The sequence below is a fragment of the Salvia hispanica genome, unplaced genomic scaffold (assembly GCF_023119035.1).
Source record: "Salvia hispanica cultivar TCC Black 2014 unplaced genomic scaffold, UniMelb_Shisp_WGS_1.0 HiC_scaffold_599, whole genome shotgun sequence".
In the NCBI taxonomy this organism is placed as follows: Eukaryota; Viridiplantae; Streptophyta; class Magnoliopsida; order Lamiales; family Lamiaceae; genus Salvia; species Salvia hispanica.
In genome coordinates, this window is record NW_025952354.1 from 21226 (window position 1) to 32201 (window position 10976).

The 10976-nt window shown below is 38.0% G+C and overlaps 1 long non-coding RNA gene across 1 annotated transcript; it reads right to left on the reverse strand.

Annotated features, from left to right (window-relative positions):
• Positions 1-263: 263 nt before the first annotated feature.
• LOC125199638 lies at positions 264-1665 on the reverse strand. The gene is made up of 2 exons (XR_007172609.1): positions 662-1665; positions 264-524 (listed from the first exon to the last, which is right to left on the reverse strand). It is a non-coding gene; the product is annotated as an uncharacterized LOC125199638 (long non-coding RNA).
• Positions 1666-10976: the final 9311 nt, after the last annotated feature.

The following is a 10976-nucleotide window of genomic DNA, read 5'->3' on the forward strand; positions in this document are numbered from 1 at the left end:
TGCGTGACTTGCCTAATTTAACGATGCAAAGACAAGTAAAACAAGGATACTCTTTTATATCTCTATTTTCTTTTTGAGAGGAATCTTATAATAGGGAAAATGTAATACCCGCACCCTTATTTCTTTTCTTTCCTTTCGTCATTTTAATGTCGAACTAAAGATGTAATGTTCTCTTTTCGTGAAGATTTAGTGGAACTCGAGCCTTTAATGAAACTTAATCTTTTTAGTTGCAAAGTAAAAGCTAAAGAAATAATCGAACGAACTAAAACAAACTAAAATACATTATGGAATATAAAGAATTTTCGAATAGCTTTACATATCCAATAAACTATTAACTAACTTCAAAAGTTTACGAGGATCAAAGGCTTCAAAGAAAGAAAACTAAGGATAAATTTTTGATGCACTTCGGGCCTCTTCTCCAGGCCCGAACTATAGCCCATCTTTGAGCAGTCCGTCGGGCCGAAGGGAGCGGGCCGAGCCTGAGAACAACACAACAGCCACACCTTCCTTTCTCACCTACAAGACTACAAACAAAGTAATTATTGCATATGTACAAAAGACTACAAACAAAGTAATTATTGCATATGTACAAGAGAGTTAAGGGATTCTCCTATTAAAGAAAAGGAACAACATCTCTTTAACTTGAAGACCCAAGACTTACCATTTAGGGCAAGTCAAAGCCAGCTTTCCTCCTCCTCTCAAGGCAGCCTCCTGCATTCTCTTGGCATCTCATGCAAGAACAAACAAAGAATTTAATGGCTAAGTACCAAGTACCATCAAATGAAACCAAAACAACTTGAATTAGAATGCTACAAAAATGAATCATAAGAGATCTTGCTGTTATGTAAAACCAAAACTGCAGCAACAGCCATTTAATTCCCCATAGTACACCAAGATCAACCTATAAAAACCCGTCCACGCCACCTTTGAACACTCTCCTACACAACTTCAAATTTTCCAGCAACATAGCAAGTTTGAGAGGAAGAAAGCTGAGGTTTAAGAGCTGAATTCTCAAGGCAGCCGCAGCTTCAAGAGGTATTCCACCTCCAACCCTTCTCCCCCGCGGCTGTTAACTAATAAAAGATTTAGTATAAGCATAGAACAACAACACCTTTGCTCAACAACCAAGTTTTCACCACAGTAATCAAATGCAAGAACTTAGACTTGCTATAGGAATTTCCACAAGACTAAGCATTTTTTTTTCTGCCAAGAATCACAACATAAAGCTTCTGCCACAAACCCAATTAATGGACTCAATAATCAAACTCTCACAAGATCAAAGCTTGAACATCACCAATAGTCAAGAATCGAATTTACATAGGTTGCTAAATAAACCCACGAATTGAGCTAAGCAAAAGAAGGCAGAAAACTTAGCTTATAGAGAGATTGTCCGGCGGTGGTGCGACGGGAGGCGGAGAGTTCCCCCGTGACGTCGATGGAAGGCGACGAGTAGCAGTGGAGTTTTGCCGCAGGCGAAGCTGCAGCTTGACGGAGAGCCGGATGGCGAGACGGGCAGCGATTGGCGAGCCTGTAGAGGCCGAGAAAGGGGCTGCCGCGCACGGTAACACCTCCAACGACGGAGTACAACCACGGCGGTGACTATTTCCTCCGGAGACGGCGACGATTTCGCAAGAGATAGAGGAACCGGAGGAAGGGAAAGGCGACGCCTTCCCCTAACCGGGACAGCAGCGGCTGTTCCACCGCGTCGGGGAGCGGCGAGGCCTCAGCCGTGCGGCGACGGCGGAAACCCGCGGCGAGTTCGCCGAAGATGAAAGAGAGTATGGATGAGTCGAAGGAAACCCGATCCGTGAAAAAGAAAGGTTACTCCGTGCGTGGATTCTCCGGCGACCGGCGTGGAATCGTCGGAGTGGCGATTTCACCAAGGGAAGAGAGGAAGAAGAAGCTGTTGTACAGTTTTTGCAATTTAGGGATTTTAGAAGAGGAAATCACGATGGGGAAGGGAGTATATTGGGCCTCTTTTTTTTTATTTTGTTTGGGCCTCTATTAACTAAAAACATGGGCTAGAGTTTATATGGGAGATGGGCTAGTGATTTAAAGTATTAAGTTGGGCCCTTGTAAAGAAAATTTAAAAGTATGGGCTAAGAAATTAAATAGAGAATTGAGTTGCTATAGAATTTAATTATGGAGTTTGGGCCATCAATTAAAATAAAAGTATAGGCTAAGAATATAATTAAATCATGGGCCCTCCTATGATATTGGTTAAATAATTAATGGTTCGCTAATTATTTTCACGAAGATAAGTCTAATTTTCCGGTTAATTTAAGTGCTCGAATAATTATTTTTAAGAATTTATGCGCTAACTATGAATAGACCTCGAGCTTTTTTTTTTGTGCTTAATTAATGGCATAAGGGGGTAACACCCTCTAGTTAAGCGAATAATTTTTCCCAATTAAATTAAATCTACGATTTAATTAATATTCAAGAATTCTAGAACTTTTTCTAGAAAAATAAGAAAAAAAATAAAAGAGCACGCACTTAGGATGCATTCACGTTTAAGCTTAATTGATTTCTCAAAGTCTAATTAAGTATTATTTTATTTCCTAAAGGGACGTCTTTGCACGTCGTCGAGGCCAAGTTAAAGAAATTTACGGAAAGGGGTTTAGCTTTTGAGGTGGGCATTCTTTCAAAACGTGGTTTTAGTATGAAAATGTGAATCTTTACTCAAGTATGCATGTCATGTTTTGTTTTATGATTACCTATCGGCTATGCCAATTTAGTTAAATCGATTCAGTCCCGTAGGGCCGCAAACCCTACTAGGACTAGTGTACACATAAGGGGACCGTGAGCTAACATAAGAGTTGTCGGTCCGGACCGGTCGTGGAATGTGGCCACATTCCAGCTCACACAATGTTCGATATGGTATATTTAAGTGATGTGATTGCGCAATTAAAATCTTTATGAAAGGAAAAGTATTTAGTGACTCGGGTCTTTTAAATAAAACCCGTGATCACTAACCGTGTTGACAAATAAAATAGAACTATTTTTGGCAATGTGCCCACCGAGTATATCAAATACTCACCCGATGTTATTTTCAAATGTGCGGGTTAAGTGGACCGAGCAAGCAAAGGTGTTGGGAACGACCTTTAAATAAGTAGATAGGTAGCCCAAGGTAGTATGTCTCCATACATACTACTTTGTCTTGGACTTTTCGCTCCATTAGGATTTTGTACTAGGAATTTATGAACCTAGACCGCACTCGACTATATTTTGACCTTGATTCACTTTCGCTATGAGACTAATGTTCTAAGTTCGACTTATCATTTATGTTATCTTATTTTATTAATTCTAAAGTGTTAATTAGTCACGTATAGATGCACTCACTACCACTAATGAGTATGTGTTCATGACAGAAAAGAAATGAATGTGTATTATTCTTTTTATATCTCTATTTACTTTTTACTTGAAAATTAATGTTTATACGAATAAAATGAGAGCTTTTAATTTGGCTAATTTAAGGCCATTTCCTTGGCAAAACTACATTAATAAATTTATCACATGAGTATTGGTTTGCAACAGTAACATTTAACTATAGATAAAATTTAATTCTTACATTAGTTTATTGTTTTGTGATAGTTCATCAAATTAAAAAACATCAAACGACACTTAAATTCAACAAAATAAAGACTAATAAATAATTATTCTTTTCTAACTTTGAATAATCTCTCAAATATCATAGTAGAATCAATTTTATTATAAATTCGGGCGTGAGTATTCGGATACCAACATCACACGTCAAGTCACGTGCGAGTGTTCGGAATACCAATATCACACATTCGAGTCAGTGTGGGTAGGTGAAGGGTCTCTTGTGGTCTATGAGTCGGTTTCGTATGTAATTTGGAGTGTATCCAACGATGGGAAAGAGATTCCCGACCAAGCCGAGTCGTTGGTACGATAACCGAGACCTGCTTCAAACAATTTTCCTCAACCCACTTCTACCGATTAGTATAGTGGAGGTAGTGGCGAATCCCACAAGGATGGACACGTTTGATAATCGTGACTTTCCGGGTGTTTTTGGTTAACTACCACGCTTGGGTTGAGATTTTACCTAGGCAAGAAATAAAGGAGGTACTCTACGACTAGTGGGTGTGAAAATAACGGCATGTGGTGGTGTTCGTGGAAATAGGGGACAAGGTGTCTCGAGGCATATGAAAAGACTACGCATTACTAAAAGAGGAAATTTAGACTACAGGCATATCTTGGCGGTGGCTCTTCGGAATCGGACAAGATAACCGAAAAGTAAGGAACAAAAGCAAAAATAACTTAAAAGTAAAGTGGTCCAAACTAAAGTTGATTTTGACGTTTTCTCTTCACCAAGCATTAACAAAAATCAAATGAACACAAACACCATAACTAAACTTCAGATTCATAACTTCAAACTCAAGATCCATTGATTAAAATGCTCAAACTTAAAATAAACGGTGAAACCGCAATTTTACTTACGACTAACATGAAGGCTATGATCACAGGCGAACGAAACTCATGCACGAAAATTTGACTAAAACATAACTACAACTTCGATCGACAACTCGTAAGAAAACACTTAGAAATTAAAAGCAACAACTAGATCTAATTTTCCCTAGGAATGAAGCAAACTCGAACCAAAGCGACATACGAAATAGAAACTTCATAATTTAAGCGTTGGAACTTCACAAAGTGCTTCAAAAGGCAACAACGATGAGTGTTTGCAAATAAACCAACGACGAAAACAAGTAAAGATTAAACTAGAAAGCAAAATAACGATTGTTTGGCCACTTCGGCGATGATACTGCTATACTACTACGTAAGAATCGTCGGAACGTGGATCGATGACTTCTCCGCAGATTCTGGACGTCTAGTGACCATAGCGTGCAGGAACGAGAGGTTGGACAATTCGAAGGAACCGATCTTCTAGAGAGAATTCTAACTAAGTGTGGTGGTTGGATTTTCTCGGACTCTAAGGGACCAACTCTAAAGGCGAACTCCTTCTCTCCAAGTGGCTTCTTTTATAGGGAGGTTGCCCTTGCTTTTAGGGTAGACTTCCTTCAAGTTTTGACTTTTATGCCCTTGTTAATGATCATCCCAACTATCCTTCTTCTCCATCTCGAGCCTTTTCTCCGGCATGCATCCCGGCCGATTGCACCCTTCTAGCGCCCTTTTCACTTGCGCCCACACGAATCGCCTCCAACGACTTGGATCCTTTAATCCGCACACTTGAGCAACTCGTTTGCAGATAATACATGCATTTCACGACATACGACCGTAACCAGACTTAGAATACAACTTATCAGTAGGAGAATGGATGAATTCTAGTTTACAAATATTCCGCAGATACCTGATTTGACAAACCTAGTCACTAGACTTTGGTTGGTCTCATTTTCATAATTTTGTCACGCTTGAATGAATGACAGAGCCTGACATATGCGAGGTCACGAGTCGGCCGTGAAGGAACTTGGCAGCGGAAGCGTGCGTCGAGTTATCATAATTTAATAATTATTAATCGGAACAAATAAATCACATAATAATCGATCTATTTAGCAGATTATTTAGGCAAATTCTATAATCATCTCACGTATCATGCTCATAACTCACTCATGCTTTAAGAATATTGAAACCTAAAACATGCTTTTCTACGGAAAGAATAAATAATACCTAATTAATTCTCCAAAGAATCGATGATGGCTAGCGACTTCCTCCACGTGACGCTTTGAATACTCAGACCACGGATCTTCTTTTTCGTTCTCGTAACCGTACTCCAACATCACAAGTGAAATGGTCTCACGGGAATACTCAGGACTTAAATAAAGAAGACAAAAGAAATCCTTCTCCAATTAAAGAGAAAATTTCGAGCTTCTCTAGAATAGAGGGGACTTAAAATTTTAGTTTTAAAAATTATTATTTTTGTCTCCTTTATTCTCCTATTTATATTAAATTCCTTTTGGGTCAGACAGGGATTTATGGAAGGTTTTGGATATGAGCCCATCCAATTTACTTTTTACTAATTAAATTGAACTCACAATTTTATATGAACTTTAATTGGAATATATACGAGCAGCCAGTGTTGTAATAGTATATTGAACACTCCTCATCCAACTCCGAAATTATAAGTAATCCGAGTTTTCGTTTTAACTTTCATTTCTCGCGGTTAAGATAAAAATGTCCATTAATTAATCAATGTCTCATGATGGACTTAATTAATTAACTTCTTATTAATTCCAAGAGTGGACTTAGCATGAAACGCTTTTTATTTATTATTCATAGAGTGATCACAACTCAAACTAGCTAGGTTCCGAATAATAAAACCTTGTTTCGAGCTCCTCTTGAGGACATTATCAAACGAGCCTCACCTCGCAAGCACGATTCAACATAATAGGAATCCTAGCACCGCTAGATATTAATCACTACTCCCCAATATATCAGGATTATTGGGTTACGAAAAACCCGCACCATTTGATAAGTCAAAGTAATGCATAATCAATACCGTATGCTTAATGCTAACCTAAATTGATTAAGAAACAAATATTTATCAAGACCTCGCCTTTCAGTAGATAGCATAGATGTTAATGTTTCTGGCTGTTAGGATCCGTTCAAGTGCTATACCACACCAACGCTCATTTTATTTCCAAGTAGGGGCTTAGAAATATGCGGACCGACATTGCAACCTTTCACGATGGATAGTCTAATTCCATCTAAATGTTGTGAAATTCTTCTTTTTCTTTGTCTCTGTTTAGGACTGACCGTGTTACCTTTTAAAGTGGACGAAATACCACCACCGGTCTACTAAAATAAAGACTTAGACTTTGTCAAGTTAACTTATACATTTAAACATGCAATTAATATCCATTAAATGTAAAACATAACAACATTATGACAAAAATAATCTGTTTTATTCCTTGGAAAAATAAAATAAGAGTTTTACTACAGTATTCAATCACTCAAAACGTGATTTCTAGTATACAAACTCTAACAGACACACCCTACTATCCGACCATTAATATCATAAAATTCTTAAATTTGGTCTCTTGAGTTTTAGTTAACCCTACGAATAGCAACTCTGTCCCGCTCGACCCAGCTATGTCGGTCTTATTTATAAGAATTAATGTAGTAAGAAAACTATTGTTTGCATAAGCAGAAGTCCAACAACACATAGAAAATTGTGCCCGAGCATAGGTAAAATTAACTGTAATTGAGCCTGGCTGAAAATCTACAAAAGTATTAAGAGCATCTGCAATAGGGACGCATGTTCCGACAGACATCTCAAAAACACCTTCTGCCACATCATAAGGATATCCAACTGCACAATAGCGGACATCCCCAAGGACATCCGGGCAGATAAGAACAATAATAAAAATTCATAAATTCACAAATTAACAATTACAATTACAATATTAAAATTTTGACACAAATACTATTAAAATGAAACCATTTTATTTATAAAAAAACCATACATATTTAAATAAAAAAAATACATAGTTCACCAAAAAAAATACCATCACAAACCATAAAACGATTCAAACAAAGCACATGTTATGCCTTGAATCTGTATAGTTTGCCGCCAGCCGAATGAGGGCACCAAAATTCAGTAAAAATAAAATAAAATAAAATAAGAACATGTATAGAATATATAAGACATGCATGTGACTTTTGATGCACATCAATTTTGAGATTGATTTAGGTGTTGCATCTGCGCCCTAATTAATTTAAACAAATTATGTAACACATAAATATTAGCATTTCAAATAAAAATAATATTATTCAAATAAGTTTGCAATGTGAACTAATCACAATTGTGAGCATGGGAAACAAAGGTATCGTCATCAAATTTTCGATATTACGTGCAAATCTGATATTTATGAAAAGCATATATCATTGCACTGAAAAGTAGGAAATTTTTTATCTCCAACTTTAAAATATACAGTGCCTACCAAAACAAACAAAATTTCATGTAGAAAAAAGATACATAGTAAAATTATTATTTGCTCCATCGAGTTCAGACGGCCTTAACACACTATTCGTGTAGCTCTGTCGTCCAGCGTAGCTGCTGTCACGTAGACAACAGCCGAAAGAAGTTCAAATCGATTCCCAGTTGATTCTGCAGCGTTGCCAGTTCACGCGAACGACACTCCTCCTCGGCACTAGCGGGGACGTTGCACCCATCTGAAAGAGAGCCAATGAGATCTTTTTTTTTTCTTTTTTTTTTGTCACTGAGGATAATGAGAGTGAAGGAGTGAATAGGTTATCCGTGTATAAATTTTGCATGTTTGAATCTGTAGCCTATTTTTTTCCAAAAAAAATTAGAGAAAAAAATCAAATAAACAATGAGCTAGTGGAGTATTTTAGAGATTTCGAAAAAAAGATTAAATTTGCCGACCTTTCAAAATTTAGGATTAAATTCGCTAACATCGAGGCATGCGAAATTTTTGGAATAAGGGATTTTCGAATTTTTCTAATTTTTTCTCATCTTTTTATTATTATTTCCATCTCAACATCTATGAATTGTCCAAACTACCCTATAATATTTTCACAAATAGTTTTCTCTCTTTTGTGTTTGTTTCTTGAAATAGTCGACAATCTTCTTCTTTGCCTTCATTCTTTCCTCTTTCGCGACCTCATTCAGATTACCTCCCAAAACTTAGATGAATCTCATCAGATTTCACCATCAAATTAATGACATAAACAAATTTTGATTTTTTTTTTAAAGGGGAAGATGTATGCTCCACCTAACTACAATTCAATAGCCCTATGTCTGAATCGAGCTACGGCAACCAGAAATTGGCGACTCCGTTGTCGCTCAGCTGCTACGAATCACAGAAGCGGCGAGACTGGAACACGTTCGGGCAGCCGCTATAGCGACGCTCTCATCCTCGAATTCATGCACTCCTCGATCAATTTGGGAAGACAAAGTTCCGGCAGAGGTTGCCTCTGCGGAACACCGAGGTGGTTGATTTGGATACATCTTTATTTTCGGGTGAAAAGGAGAGTTATCAGAATTAAGAGGCGTCAGAATTGGGGTGAAAATATTATAGGGTGATTTGGTCAATAATAAATGTTGAGATGGAAATAATAAGAGAAACAATAGAAAAATTCAAAATTCCCTTATTCGGAAAAATTCGCATACCTCGATCCCATATTTCGAAAGGTCGGCCATTTTAATCCTAAATTTCGAAAGGTCACCGAATTTGATCCCTTATTCCGAATAATATTTGCCAATCATATAAAAATCTTGTCATATTAGAGAAACAAAAGGCTTTAATAATTTGAGTTTAATCCCACAAGTTCATAAGCATAATTAAAGTCGGATTAACTAATTCAGGATGATAATTGGCATTGTCTGAGATGGCGCCTTGGTTGGAGAAGCTTTTGAAGATGTTGCGTGAGTATGAGAGGGAGATATTCCGGCCACTATCTGAGCAATAGGTCAGGTTCGGGCAATTTCTGCAACAGGCCGTCGGACTTTTGGTGGCCGTGGTCCGTTGGTTAGTGTTGGAAATAGTGTAGCCTTTACACGGACAACTCTTGCTATTACAAAAGAACCAAAAACTAGAAGGTAAATAAAACAAAAGAAATACAATAAAAGAACAAGATGCAAACTATTGTCTTCTTCAAGTCGAGTCGAGGTAACCCTCTCTCCGCAAGACGAGATACGCCCCGGCTAGTGCTCACGGATTGGCGCAACGTCCCCAAAGATGAAACGACTTTCCTGTATGCCTAGTCAATAGCATCAACACAATATTGTTTCAACTCCATCAGTTCTCACGTTTGTGTCCGTTTCGGCCATGGAACACCTCTTTGGAATTCATAAGTGACTCACACACACGAAGCGGCCCCACTTCTCACTTACATAGGTGATTCTTTCATGAGTATCCTGTCATACTTCATCTCCCCGAGATTTCAAGAATCATTAAAAGTCAAAAGACTTAACCTCTTACCACGTGCAGGTTACAACACTCAATGCTTTCTAAAGAATGGGCGAAGATTAAAATCTTCTGAGTGTTACAACTAGATTTGTATAGCTTTGTTTCCCATTGAACCAATCCCATGGGATCTCCAATCGTATGGTTGGGTTACCACTATACTCATCTTTTAAGATGTGGTTTTTTCAGTCTCATTCCTTTTAGCAATTTATGCATTTGATCACGGTTTAAACCTTTTGTTAATGGATCCGCTATGTTATCCACCGACTTAACATAGTCAACTGCGATAACACCACTTGTGATCAACTGCCTTACGGTATTATGTCTACGACGAATGTGTCGAGACTTACCATTATAGAAGCCACTTTGTGCTCTACCTATAGCTGCTTTGCTATCACAGTGTATCACTACTGTGGGCACTGGCTTCTTCCAACATGGAATACATTCTAGGAAATTTCTGAGCCACTCGGCTTCTTCCCCTGCTTTATCCAATGCGATAAACTCGGATTCCATGGTGGAGCGAGCAATACACGTCTGTTCTTTCGTTGACTTCCACGAAACAGCACCACCCCCTACAAAGTGAACACATACCCACTCGTCGAAAATGAGTCTTTTGAATCAGAGATCCATTTGCGCTACAGTACCCTTCAAGTACTTGGGGATATCTTGTGTAGTGCAATCCAAAGTCAATAGTAAACTTCAAGTATCTCAAAACTCTGCACAAAGCTTTCCAATGTTCCTTGCTTGGATTGCTCGTAAATCTGCTCAACTTGTTCACCGTACAAGCAAGATCTGGTCTAATACAGTTCGTGATAAACATCAAACTTCCTATAACCTTTGCATACTCTTCTTGAGCAACAGGCTCACCCATATTCTTGCTTAGTTGGACATTGAGCTCCAAGGGAGTCTTTGCTGGCTTACAATCAAACGAGTTGAATTTCTTAAGCATTTCCTCAACATAATGAGATTACGTTAAAGCAATTCCCTCATTAGTTCTCACTATTTTGATTCTGAGAATCACATCAGCTAGACCCATGTCTTTCATATCGAAATTTCTTTTCAACA